Source organism: Cryptomeria japonica, unplaced genomic scaffold (assembly GCF_030272615.1).
Source record: "Cryptomeria japonica unplaced genomic scaffold, Sugi_1.0 HiC_scaffold_32, whole genome shotgun sequence".
In the NCBI taxonomy this organism is placed as follows: Eukaryota; Viridiplantae; Streptophyta; class Pinopsida; order Cupressales; family Cupressaceae; genus Cryptomeria; species Cryptomeria japonica.
In genome coordinates this window covers 715001-728779 of record NW_026728854.1, presented here as the reverse complement: position 1 = coordinate 728779, position 13779 = coordinate 715001, and the positions used below count along the sequence as shown (strand labels likewise).

General features: G+C 58.7%; 1 non-coding gene across 1 annotated transcript; it reads right to left on the bottom strand.

Moving 5' to 3' along the window:
- Window positions 1–288: 288 nt before the first annotated feature.
- On the bottom strand, window positions 289–407 carry LOC131861753 (5S ribosomal RNA). Its single transcript, XR_009360784.1, has one exon. It is a non-coding gene; the product is annotated as a 5S ribosomal RNA (ribosomal RNA).
- Between the last annotated feature and the right edge of the window lie 13372 nt (window positions 408–13779).

Below are 13779 nucleotides of genomic sequence, written 5' to 3'. Positions count from 1 at the left end.
GCACCTTGGCCAACGTGCGCGACTCGACCGAGCGCGCACTGGCCGAGGTGCACACCGATTTCACCTGGGTGCGCGCGCAGCACCTCGGGCGCACCGGGGTGCGCGCACAACGCCCGGGTTGCACCGTGGCCTGTGTGCTCGGGGCGCCTCGGGTGCGCGCTCGGTGTCGCCCCCCGCGCGCGCGGTAGTGCGGGCAGCGCACCCCGGCCCGGCCCGGCCCCGACGAGAACGCAAACGGGCAAAAGGTTTATTCAAATAGCATTGCGACGCCCGGCGAAAAACTAAGAAAGGGTGCAACACCGGGACTTCCCGGGAGGTCACCCATCCTAGTACTACTCCGGCCCAAGCGCGCTTAACTGCGGAGTTCTGATGGGATCCGGTGCACTAACGCTGGTATGATCGCACCCGTTATGAGCTTGTCGCAGTGTGTACTTAGCAAACCGCGACCCACGTGCGAATCCACCCCGGCCACCCACCCCCGTCGAGGTGCACACCCTCCCTCGCGAAGTGCGCCCCGTTCGCCAAGTGTGAGCCCTGCCCGGGTGCGCGCACCTTGCTAGGGCGTCGGGTGTGCACCCGGCCCGGCCTACGTGCGTGCACCTGGACGGGGCGTCGTGTGCGTGCAGTGTCCCGTCTGCAACGCGGTGCCCACACACCACCTCGGGCGCAACGACCTGCGCTCACATGTGGGCCGAGTGCACCTTGGTGCATGTTCGGGGCGCCTCGGGTGCACGCTCGATCTTGCCCCGGTGCACCAAGGCGCTCGGTTTGCCCCGGGTGCGCACTTGGTGCAAGGTGGGCACCCAAAATAGGGATCAAGCACCAAAACACAAGTTTCGGGATGCAAAATGGGACCCAAGGACCACAAATGCGTTCCAAGACCCATGATGGGTCCACGAGAACAAAAATGTGTTCCGAGACTTAATAAACAAATATTGGGTTTTAGGAGAAGAAACATGCTCTGATGCCCAAAACGAGAATCGACCCCGAAAAGGCCACAGGCCAAAAGTGGGATGCGAGACAAAAAAAAATGGGACCCGAGGACCAAAATTGGGTTCCCAGGTCGAAGACAGGGCAACCGGACAAGAAACGACCTCTAAGGCTCGAAATGAGTCCCGACGACTAAAACTTGACAAGAAGCACCCATCAGGCACCCAACTCGACACCCATGGGATGCCGACCCACCCGGGCTTCCACCTAGCACACCTTGGCACCCACCCACCCTCGCACCCAACCTCGCACCCAACTTAGCACCTTTGAACCCACATTGGCACTCACCCTGACCCTGGCACCTTGGAACCCACATTGGCACTCACCTTGACCCTGGCACCCACCTTTGCACTCACCTTGGGACCCACCCTGGCTCCCACCTCGGCACCCACCCAGACACCCACCTTGGTTCCTTGGCACCCACCTTGGATCCTTGGCACCCACCCCGACACCCACCTTGGCACGCAACTTGGCTACTTGCCACCCACCTTGGCTCCTTGACGCCCACCCCGACAACCACCCCGTGACCTACCCTGGCTAGGGTTGGTGCACACCCACCCTGGTGCCCACCTTGGCACCCACCCCATGACCCACCTTGGCACGCACCTTAGTACCCACCCTGTTACCCACCCTAGGACCCACCCCGTGACCCACCTTGGCCAGGGTGGGTGCACCCACCCTGGTGCCCACCTTGGCACCCACCCATCCTAGCACCCAGCCTGTGACCGGGCTTGGAACCCAACCTTGCACCCGTCTTGGCCAGTGTGGGTGCGCACCCATCCTGGCACCCACGTTGTGACACACCCTTTAACCCACGCACCCTAGCAGCCACGTTGGCACCCACCTTGGAACACAACCTAGCAACTTGGCACCCACCCCGTGACCCACCTTGGCATCCACCATAGCAGTCGCCCACTTGGCACCCACCTTGGAACCCAAGTTGGCACCCACCTCGGCACCCACCTTGACACTTGTGGACCCACCTTGCCACTCACCCTAGCATCGACCCATCCTAGCACCCACCCTGGCACCTTTGCACCCTAGCACTCACCCATCCTAGCACCTAACCTGTGACCCACCTTGACACTCACCCTCGCACCCACCTTGGAACCCAACCTAGCACCCACCCACCCTGACACCAACCCTAGCACCTACCCACCCTTGCACCCACCCTGTGACCCATCTTGGCACCCACCCATCCTACCACTCAACCTATCACCCACCTTCTCACCCACCTTGGCATCCACCTTAGCACCCACCCACACTGGCACCTTGGCACCCACCTCGGGCAAGGTGGGTGCACACCCACCCTGACACCCAATTTAGAACCAACCGAGCATGTTACCCACCTTGGCACCCACATTGCAGCCCACCCTAGTACCCACCCTATGACCCACATTGGCATCCACACCCTAGCACCCAGGCACCTCGACACCCGCCTTGACACGCACCCTAGCACTAAACCTGTGACCCACCTTGGAACTCACCCTAGAACCCACCCACCCTGTGAACCACCTTGGCATCCACCTTAGCACCCACCCACCTTGGCACCCACTCTAGCACTCACCCATCCTAACACCCAACTTGTTACCCACCTTGGCACCCGCCCTCGCGTCCACCTTGAAACCCACCCTAGCACCCACCCACGCAGGAGCCCACCTTGGCACCCAACCTAACACCCACGCATCCTGGCACCCAACTTGTGACCCACCTTGGAACCCACCCTAGTACCCACCTTTGAACCCACTATATCACCAACCCACCTTGGCACCCACCCTATGACCCTCTTTGGAATCCACCCTAGCACGCACCCACCCTGGCACCCACCATGGAGCGCACCCTAGCACCCACCCACCTCGGCACGCACCTCAACACCCACCTTGGTGTGCGCACTGCGCCAACCTCTCAAAGACCCTATGTGGTGCGCTCCAAAGTGTACACCTTTGGTGCGCTCCAAGGTGCGCACCTTTGGTGCACACCGAGGTGCACACCAAAGTGTGCACCGAGGTGAGCACCAAAGTGCACTCCAAGGTGCACACCAAGGCGTGCACCTTTGGTGCGGTCAATGCAAACGAATTCGGAAGTTGGGGTCGATGTCCTAATCGCTGCTGCAGACTACACGTATGAGAATCGGACAAATAGCTTTATATAGGGGAGGTGTTGCGTTTGATGGGTCGACTCCCCTGGTTGTGTGCACTGCACCAACTTCAAAGACCCTGTCTTGTTTAAGAAGTCAAAAGTTGGGGTGGATGTCCTAATCATTGCTGCAGTCTACGCATGTATGAGAATCAGACAAATAGCTTATATAGGGGAGGTGTTGCATTCGGTGGGTTGACTCCCCTGGTTGTGCGCACTGCGCCAACCTCAAAGACCCCGCATAGCAGAAGAAGTCGGAAGTCGGATTTTGGTGAGCACCAAGGCGTGCACCTTTGGTGCGGTCAACGCAGACGAATTCAGAAGTTGGGGTGGATGTCCTAATCGTTGTTGCAGGCTACACATGTATGAGAATCAGACAAATAGCTTATATAGGGGAGGTGTTGGGTTTGATGGGTCAACTCCCTTGGTTGTGCGCATTACGCCAACCTCAAAGACCTTGTTTTCGTTAAGAAGTCAAAAGTTGGGGTCAATGTCCTAATGGCTCCTGTAGGCTACACATGTATGAGAATCGGACAAATAGCTTATATAGGGGAGGTGTTGGGTTTGATGGGTCGACTCCCCTGGTTGTGCGCATTACGTCAACCTCAAAGACCTTGTTTTCGTTAAGAAGTCAAAAGTTGGGGTCGATGTCCTAATTGCTCCTGTAGACTACACATGTATGAGAATCAGACAAATAGCTTATATAGGGGAGGTGTTGGGTTTGATGGGTTGACTCCCCTAGTTGTTCGCATTACACCAACCTCAAAGACCTTGTTTTCGTTTAGAAGCCGAAAGTTGGGGTCGATGTCCTAATTGCTCCTGCAGGCTACGCATGTATGAGAATCAGACAAATAGCTTATATAGGGGAGGTGTTGGGTTTGATGGGTCGACTCCCCTGGTTGTGCGCATTGCGCCAACCTCAAAGACCCTGCATTGCGGATGAAGTCGAAAGTCAGAGTTTGGTGTGCTACAAGGTGTGGTCGAAGGTGCTCACCTAGGTGTGCACCTTTGGAGCGCAGGAAAAGTGCCCTCCAAAAGTGCGCACCTTTGGAGTGCACAAAAGTGCCCTCCAAAAGTGCGCACCTTTGGAGCGCACAAAAGTGCCCTCCAAAAAGTGCCCTCCAAAAGTGCGCACCTTTGGAGCGCACAAAAGTGCCCTCCAAAAAGTGCCCTCCAAAAGTGCGCACCTTTGGAGTGCAGAAAAGTGCCCTCCAAAAAGTGCCCTCCAAAAGTGTGCACCTTTGGAGTGCACAAAAGTGCCCTCCAAAAGTGCGCACCTTTGGAGCGCAGAAAAGTGCCCTCCAAAAAGTGCCCTCCAAAAGTGCGCACCTTTGGAGCGCAGAAAAGTGCCCTCCAAAAAGTGCCCTCCAAAAGTGCGCACCTTTGGAGCGCAGAAAAGTGCCCTCCAAAAAGTGCCCTCCAAAAGTGCGCACCTTTGGAGCGCAGAAAAGTGCCCTCCAAAAAGTGCCCTCCAAAAGTGCGCACCTTTGGAGCGCACAAAAGTGCCCTCCAAAAAGTGCCCTCCAAAAGTGCGCACCTTTGGAGCGCACAAAAGTGCCCTCCAAAAGTGCGCACCTTTGGAGCGCACAAAAGTGCCCTCCAAAAGTGCGCACTTTTGGTGCGCACCAAGGCGCTGGTTCGGTCGTTGCAGGCGAGTTCGGAAGTTGGGGTCGATGTCCTGAGCGGAGGTGCAAACTACACAGGTGTCGGAATCGGACAAATAGCTTATATAGGGGAGGTGTATGCTTCGATGGGTCGACTCCCCAGGTTGAGCGCACCGCGCCAACCTCAAAGACCCTACGGTATGGATGAAGTCGGAAGTTGGGTCCGATGACCGATTCGATTAGTAGGTATGCTCATGAGGTCGGAATTTGGGTCCGATGACCTGCCATGTGCAGGAAGGCGAATGTTGGCACTGTGCGTTGCAAGGTGCACACCAAGGTGCTGGTGCGGTCTTTTTAGTCGAGTTCGGAAGTTGGGGTCGATGTCCTGATCGGAGGTGCAAGCTACACAGGTGTGGGAATCGGACAAATAGCTTATATAGGGGAGGTGTATGCTTCGTTGGGTCGACTCCCCGGGTTGAGCGCACCGCGCCAACCTCAAAGACCCTACGGTATGGATGAAGTCGGAAGTTGGGTCCGATGACCGATTCGATATGTAGGCATACTCGCGAGGTCGGAATTTGGGTCCGATGACCTGCCATGTGCAGGAAGGCGAATGTTGGCACTGTGCGTTGCAAGGTGCGCACCAAGGCGCTGGTTCGGTCGTTGCAGGCGAGTTCGGAAGTTGGGGTCGATGTCCTGATCGGAGGTGCAAACTACACAGGTGTGGGAATCGGACAAATAGCTTATATAGGGGAGGTGTATGCTTCGTTGGGTCGACTCCCCGGGTTGAGCGCACCGCGCCAACCTCAAAGACCCTACGGTATGGATGAAGTCGGAAGTTGTGTCCGATGACCGATTCGATATGTAGGCATACTCGCGAGGTCGGAATTTGGGTCCGATGACCTGCCATGTGCAGGAAGGCGAATGTTGGGACTGTGCGTCGCAAGGTGCGCACCAAGGCGCTGGTGCCGTCGTTGCAGTCGAGTTCGGAAGTTGGGGTCGATGTCCTGGTCAGAGGTGCAAACTACACAGGTGTGGGAATCGGACAAATAGCTTATATAGGGGAGGTGTATGCTTCGATGGGTCGACTCCCCGGGTTGAGCGCACCGCGCCAACCTCAAAGACCCTACAGTATGGATGAAGTCGGAAGTTGGGTCCGATGACCGATTCGATACGTAGGCATATTGGCGAGGTCTGAATTTGTGTCCGATGACCTGCCATGCGCAGGAAGGCGGAATTTGGGTCCGATGACCGAGTTGATGGCGTGCCATGCGCAGAAAGGCGGAATTTGGGTCCGATGACCGAGTTGATGTTGATGGCCCGCCATGCACAGGAAGGCGGAATTTGGGTCCGATGACCGATTTGAAGGCGTGCCATGCGCAGAAAGGCGGAGTTTGGGTCCGATGACCGAGTTGATATTGATGGCCCGCCATGCGCAGGAAGGCGGAATTTGGGTCCGATGACCTGACATACGCATGGAGTCCGACTCGGGGGCCGATGTTCGATTCGATGACTTGCATTGTGGGTAAAGTCGGAAGTTGTGGTCTTTGACCCGATTCGATGACCAGACTTCGGCTGCTTGAGAATCGGACAAATAACTTATATAGGGGAGGTAGTGTTCTCGAGCATCCTCCCCCCGTGCCCGTTTATGTCGATTGATGCTGGTGCTCGACTGGTTGGAGCGCTCGGATGCAAAAATCTTGCACCAGGATTTATCGATTGTGATGGACACGGCAAGTCTCCTGATTGCTATGCAGGAGCTCATCGTGAATCTCTATGCGGCCTTGGTATGGACTCGACCTGCGGAATGGTTCGGCAATGGTAGTCGCTCCAACACGTCCTTGCAATGGCCACAGAGGTGATTCGACTAGAGCTCCAGTCTAGCTTTTGGGTTGCTTGGCGGACTGGTATAGCCGCGATCGAGTTCCGGCCATGAACGTTTTAGATAGCTCTTGGGCTTTCTGGGACGGAAGTCGGAAGTTTGGGCTGTTGTCCGATTTGATGACCATTCTTCGGATGTGTGAGAATCGGACAAATAACTTATATAGGGGACTGTGTTGTCTCACGCAGCCCCCTCCGTGCCCCTCTATCTCGACCGATGTTGGTGCTTGAAAGGGTTGGGATCGCTCGGATTTATAAACGTGCACCACCATTTGTCGAGTGTGAGGGACGCGGCAGGTCTCCTAAATGCTATACGGGCGCTCTCTGAGAATCTCTATCCGGCCTCGACACAGACTAGTCTTGCTGAATGGTTTGGCACTGGTAGTCGATCCAACACGTCGTTGTTGTGGCCGCCTAGGCGATTCGATTCGAGCCCCCGTCTAGCTTTTGGGTTGCTTGGCGGATTTTGCCCTATCCGCAAGTGAGCTCGGTCCCTAAACGTTCGAGAAACCCGATTGCTATGCGCCGACTCTCTTTCTTGCGAGCCTCCATCTAGCTTTTGGGTCTCTACGGAACGGAAGTCGGAATCTGGGACCGTTGTTTGATTCGACGAGGCAGACTACGGTTGTGCGAGAATCGGACAAATAACTTATATAGGGGAGGTGTTGACTGGAGCATTCTCCCCCGTGCCCCTCTAACTCGACCAATGCTGGCGCTCGAACGGTGGTAGCGCTCGGATTTTCGTTGAGCGCCAGCATTGGTCGATTTAGAGGGGCATGCGAGATTCCCGAATGCTATGCGAGGGCTCTAACGGAAATGTCTATTGGTTTCGGTATGGATGCAATTGCGAGTGGTTCGGCAAAGGTAGTCGTTCCGATGCGTCCATGTCGTGGCCAAATCGATAATTCGATTTGAGCCCTCGTATAGCATTTGGGTCTCTCGATGTGATTCCGCATTCCAGTCCCTTTGGGCACTGCTTGAGCCGCATCCCAGGGGGTTCCCTTCCCAATAATCTGCCTCGCAACCCGATTGCTATGCGGTGAGGCTCCTCGGCCGCCTCGGAACTATCTGTGTATCAGACGCATCGCGGGATAAGGGGTTGGCAACGGTAGTCGCCCCAAGCGCGTCCGATGCTTGGACCATTCCGAGGCGGCCCTGAAGCCTCTTCCGTCTAGCCGTTGGGTCCTTCTCGCCGCATCCCTTGCCTCGCACCCCGATTGCTATGCGGTGAGGCTCCTCGGCCGCCTTGGAACTATCTGTGTATCAGACGCATCGCGGGATAAGGGGTTGTCACTGGTAGTCGCCCCAAGCGCGTCCGATGCTTGGACCATTCCGAGGCGGCCCTGAAGCCTCTTCCGTCTAGCCGTTGGGTCCTTCTCGCCGCATCCCTCGACTCGCACCCCGATTGCTATGCGGTGAGGCTCCTCGGCCGCCTTGGAACTATCTGTGTATCGGACGCGTCGCGGGATAAGGGGTTGTCACTGGTAGTCGCCCCAAGCGCGTCCGATGCTTGGACCATTCCGAGGCGGCCCTGAAGCCTCTTCCGTCTAGCCGTTGGGTCCTTCTCGCCGCATCCCTCGCCTCGCACCCCGATTGCTATGCGGTGAGGCTCCTCGGCCGCCTTGGAACTATCTGTGTATCGGACGCGTCGCGGGATAAGGGGTTGTCACTGGTAGTCGCCCCAAGCGCGTGCGATGCATGGACCATTCCCAGGCGGCCCTGAAGCCTCTTCCGTCTAGCCGTTGGGTCCTTCTCGCCGCATCCCTCGCCTCGCACCCCGATTGCTATGCGGTGAGGCTCCTCGGCCGCCTTGGAACTATCTGTGTATCGGACGCGTCGCGGGATAAGGGGTTGTCACTGGTAGTCGCCCCAAGCGCGTCCGATGCTTGGACCATTCCGAGGCGGCCCTGAAGCCTCTTCCGTCTAGCCGTTGGGTCCTTCTCGCCGCATCCCTCGCCTCGCACCCCGATTGCTATGCGGTGAGGCTCCTCGGCCGCCTTGGAACTATCTGTGTATCGGACGCGTCGCGGGATAAGGGGTTGTCACTGGTAGTCGCCCCAAGCGCGTCCGATGCTTGGACCATTCCGAGGCGGCCCTGAAGCCTCTTCCGTCTAGCCGTTGGGTCCTTCTCGCCGCATCCCTCGCCTCGCACCCCGATTGCTATGCGGTGAGGCTCCTCGGCCGCCTTGGAACTATCTGTGTATCGGACGCGTCGCGGGATAAGGGGTTGTCACTGGTAGTCGCCCCAAGCGCGTCCGATGCTTGGACCATTCCGAGGCGGCCCTGAAGCCTCTTCCGTCTAGCCGTTGGGTCCTTCTCGCCGCATCCCTCGCCTCGCACCCCGATTGCTATGCGGTGAGGCTCCTCGGCCGCCTTGGAACTATCTGTGTATCGGACGCATCGCGGGATAAGGGGTTGTCACTGGTAGTCGCCCCAAGCGCGTCCGATGCTTGGACCATTCCGAGGCGGCCCTGAAGCCTCTTCCGTCTAGCCGTTGGGTCCTTCTCGCCGCATCCCTCGCCTCGCACCCCGATTGCTATGCGGTGAGGCTCCTCGGCCGCCTTGGAACTATCTGTGTATCGGACGCGTCGCGGGATAAGGGGTTGTCACTGGTAGTCGCCCCAAGCGCGTCCGATGCTTGGACCATTCCGAGGCGGCCCTGAAGCCTCTTCCGTCTAGCCGTTGGGTCCTTCTCGCCGCATCCCTCGCCTCGCACCCCGATTGCTATGCGGTGAGGCTCCTCGGCCGCCTTGGAACTATCTGTGTATCGGACGCGTCGCGGGATAAGGGGTTGTCACTGGTAGTCGCCCCAAGCGCGTCCGATGCTTGGACCATTCCGAGGCGGACCTGAAGCCTCTTCCGTCTAGCCGTTGGGTCCTTCTCGCCGCATCCCTCGCCTCGCACCCCGATTGCTATGCGGTGAGGCTCCTCGGCCGCCTTGGAACTATCTGTGTATCGGACGCGTCGCGGGATAAGGGGTTGTCACTGGTAGTCGCCCCAAGCGCGTCCGATGCTTGGACCATTCCGAGGCGGCCCTGAAGCCTCTTCCGTCTAGCCGTTGGGTCCTTCTTGCCGCATCCCTCGCCTCGCACCCCGATTGCTATGCGGTGAGGCTCCTCGGCCGCCTTGGAACTATCTGTGTATCGGACGCGTCGCGGGATAAGGGGTTGTCACTGGTAGTCGCCCCAAGCGCGTCCGATGCTTGGACCATTCCGAGGCGGCCCTGAAGCCTCTTCCGTCTAGCCGTTGGGTCCTTCTCGCCGCATCCCTCGCCTCGCACCCCGATTGCTATGCGGTGAGGCTCCTCGGCCGCCTTGGAACTATCTGTGTATCGGACGCATCGCGGGATAAGGGGTTGTCACTGGTAGTCGCCCCAAGCGCGTCCGATGCTTGGACCATTCCGAGGCGGCCCTGAAGCCTCTTCCGTCTAGCCGTTGGGTCCTTCTCGCCGCATCCCTCGCCTCGCACCCCGATTGCTATGCGGTGAGGCTCCTCGGCCGCCTTGGAACTATCTGTGTATCGGACGCGTCGCGGGATAAGGGGTTGTCACTGGTAGTCGCCCCAAGCGCGTCCGATGCTTGGACCATTCCGAGGCGGACCTGAAGCCTCTTCCGTCTAGCCGTTGGGTCCTTCTCGCCGCATCCCTCGCCTCGCACCCCGATTGCTATGCGGTGAGGCTCCTCGGCCGCCTTGGAACTATCTGTGTATCGGACGCGTCGCGGGATAAGGGGTTGTCACTGGTAGTCGCCCCAAGCGCGTCCGATGCTTGGACCATTCCGAGGCGGCCCTGAAGCCTCTTCCGTCTAGCCGTTGGGTCCTTCTCGCCGCATCCCTCGCCTCGCACCCCGATTGCTATGCGGTGAGGCTCCTCGGCCGCCTTGGAACTATCTGTGTATCGGACGCGTCGCGGGATAAGGGGTTGTCACTGGTAGTCGCCCCAAGCGCGTCCGATGCTTGGACCATTCCGAGGCGGACCTGAAGCCTCTTCCCTCTAGCCGTTGGGGCTTTCTCGCCGCATCCCTCGCCTCGCACCCCGATTGCTATTCGGTGAGGCTCCTCGGCCGCCTTGGAACTATCTGTGTATCGGACGCATCGCGGGATAAGGGGTTGGCAGTGGTAGTCGCCCCAAGCGCGTCCGATGCTTGGACCATTCCGAGGCGGCCCTGCAGCCTCTTCCGTCTAGCCGTTGGGGCCATCTCGCTGCATCCCCCACCTCGCACCACGATTGCTATGCGGTGAGGCTCCTTGGCCGCCTCGGAACTATCTGTGTATCGGACGCATCGCGGGATAAGGGGTTGTCACTGGTAGTCGCCCCAAGCGCGTCCGATGCTTGGACTATTCCGAGGCGGCCCTGCAGCCTCTTCCGTCTAGCCGTTGGGGCCATCTCGCCGCATCCCCCAGCTCCTCGGCCGCCTCGGAACTATCTGTGTATCGGACGCATCGCGGGATAAGGGGTTGGCAGTGGTAGTCGCCCCAAGCGCGTTCGATGCTTGGACTATTCCGAGGCGGCCCCGCAGCCTCTTCCGTCTACCCTTTGGGGCCATCTCGCCGCATCCCTCGCCTCGCACCCCGATTGCTATGCGGTGAGGCTCCTCGGCCGCCTGGGAACTATCTTCGTATCGGATGCATCGCGGGATAAGGGGTTGTCACTGGTAGTCGCCCCAAGCGCGTCCGATGCTTGGACTATTCCGAGGCGGCCCTGTGGCCTCTTCCGTCTAGCCGTTGGGGCCATCTCGCCGCATCCCTCACCTCGCACCCCCATTGCTATGCGGTGAGGCTCCTCGGCCGCCTTGGAACTGTCTTCGTATCGGAAGCATCGCGGGATAAGGGGTTGTCACTGGTAGTCGCCCCAAGCGCGTCCGATGCTTGGACTATTCCGAGGCGGCCCTGCAGCCTCTTCCGTCTAGCCGTTGGGGCCATCTCGCCGCATCCCCCACCTCGCACCCGGATTGCTATGCGGTGAGGCTCCTCGGCCGCCTTGGAACTATCTTCGTATCGGACGCATCGCGGGATAAGGGGTTGTCACTGGTAGTCGCCCCAAGCGCGTCCGATGCTTGGACTATTCCGACGCGGCCCTGTGGCCTCTTCCGTCTAGCCGTTGGGGCCATCTCGCCGCATCCCCCACCTCGCACCCCGATTGCTATGCGGTGAGGCTCCTCGGCCGCCTTGGAACCATCTTCGTATCGGACGCATCGCGGGATGAGGGGTTGTCACTGGTAGTCGCCCCAAGCGCGTCCGATGCTTGGACCATTCCGAGGCGGCCCTGAAGCCTCTTCCGTCTAGCCGTTGGGGCCTTCCCGCCCCATCCCTCGCCTCGCACCCCCGATTGCTATGCGGTGAGGCTCCTCGGCCGCCTTGGAACCATCTGTGTATCGGACGCATCGCGGGATAAGGGGTTGGCACTGGTAGTCGCCCCAAGCGCGTCCGATGCTTGGAGCATTCCGAGGTGGCCCTGAAGCCTCTTCCGTCTAGCCGTTGGGGCCTTCCCGCCCCATCCCTCGCCTCGCACCCCGATTGATATGCGGTGAGGCTCCTCGGCCGCCTTGGAACTATCTGTGTATCGGACGCATCGCGGGATAAGGGGTTGGCACTGGTAGTCGTCCCAATCGCGTCCGATGCTTGGACCATTCCGAGGCGGCCCTGCAGCCTCTTCCGTTTAGCCGTCGGGGCCTTCCCGCCGCATCCCTCGCCTCGCATCCCGATTCCTATGCGGTGAGTCTTCTCGGCCGCCGCGGAACTATACCTGTTATTGCTACTGCATCCTTCGGCTGGTAACCTCCTCTGCCGCCTTGGAACGTTCTCTTTGTCGGACGCGTCGCGGGATAAGGGGTTGGCACTGGTAGTCGCCCCAAGCGCGCCCGATGCATAGACCGCTCCGAGTTGACCTTGCTTTCAGCCTCTCACATGCATAGACCTCTCTGAGTCGACCCTGCAGCCTCTCACGTTTAGCCTTTGGAATCTCGCCTCACAACATGATTGCTATCCTTGATGCATCCCTTGCCTCGAGCCCTGATTGCTTTCTTGGCTGCATCCCTCCTCTCCTCACAGCCCGGTTGTCATCACTGCTTCATCCGTCGCTTCATGCATTCTGGCTGCTGGGCCCTTCCCACCGCACACCTCGATTGCTATCTCTTCTGCATCACACACCCCGATTGCTATCTCTGCTACATCCCTCGGCTCTCACTTCTGCATCCTTCACCTCCCACCTCGATTGCTATCAATGCTGCATCCGTAACCTCACACCCCGATTGCTATGCGGGGAGGCTCCTTGGCCGCCTTGGAAATTTCTGTGTGTCGGACGCACCGCGGGATAAGGGGTTGGCACTGGTAGTCGCCCCAAGTGCGCCCGATTCTTAGACCGCTTCGAGGTGACCTCGTAGCCTCTTTCGTCCAGGCTTCCTGCCTTCAACGCCCTTTTTACACCTCGATTGCTATGCGCGGGCTCGTTGGCGTCTATCACCTCTCTGCGAAGAGTGGCACGATGATTGTTGGGGTAAATCGTAGCAGTCCGATCTCTGGCCTTGGGCCATTGTGAGGGCTGATCGATTTCCTGTGCGCATCTCGTGTTCGCCCAGTAACAGACTCGACGACTTGTAATCGGTCTTGTTCCCGATTGTTCCTGGAGGTAGTCTTCGGAACTCTTGGATTTGACCTGTCACTCGAACTGTCCTCTTCCGAGGATGCTTGTGTGTGTGTGCTTGTGCCATTTCCTTGGCGGTATTAACGAGATATTAAAGAGCGGAGTGAGCGCCTCGCCCAGCTATGTTTGGGGCTCTCACTCCCTTACCCGGTGTGCGACCGCTTTGCACGTAGGTTGCGGAGCATCGCGACTCTTTCGATGTTTGGCGGTTGTCTTCCGGTGATGCGTTGGTCCCGAAGTGCACGTTACTAGCATTTCTGCCATTGTTCTCGATCTTTGGCACGTTCCTTCGTTGCAATTGGATATATATCTCCGTTTATACGCGCAGGCTTCTCCCGCCTATTCAGCGCTGTCCCACTCTCAGCACTCTCGTGGTCTCCTTGGCTTCTCTCTCCCGTGAGCGAGCTCTCTTCTCGAGTCTTTTCCATGTCCCATGGAGGTTGCCTTGCGAAATTCGGGCACACAAACGTGACCGGATAAGAGCGGAATTGCCTATGAGGAGAAGCTCACCTTAGGGAGCAGCAATGC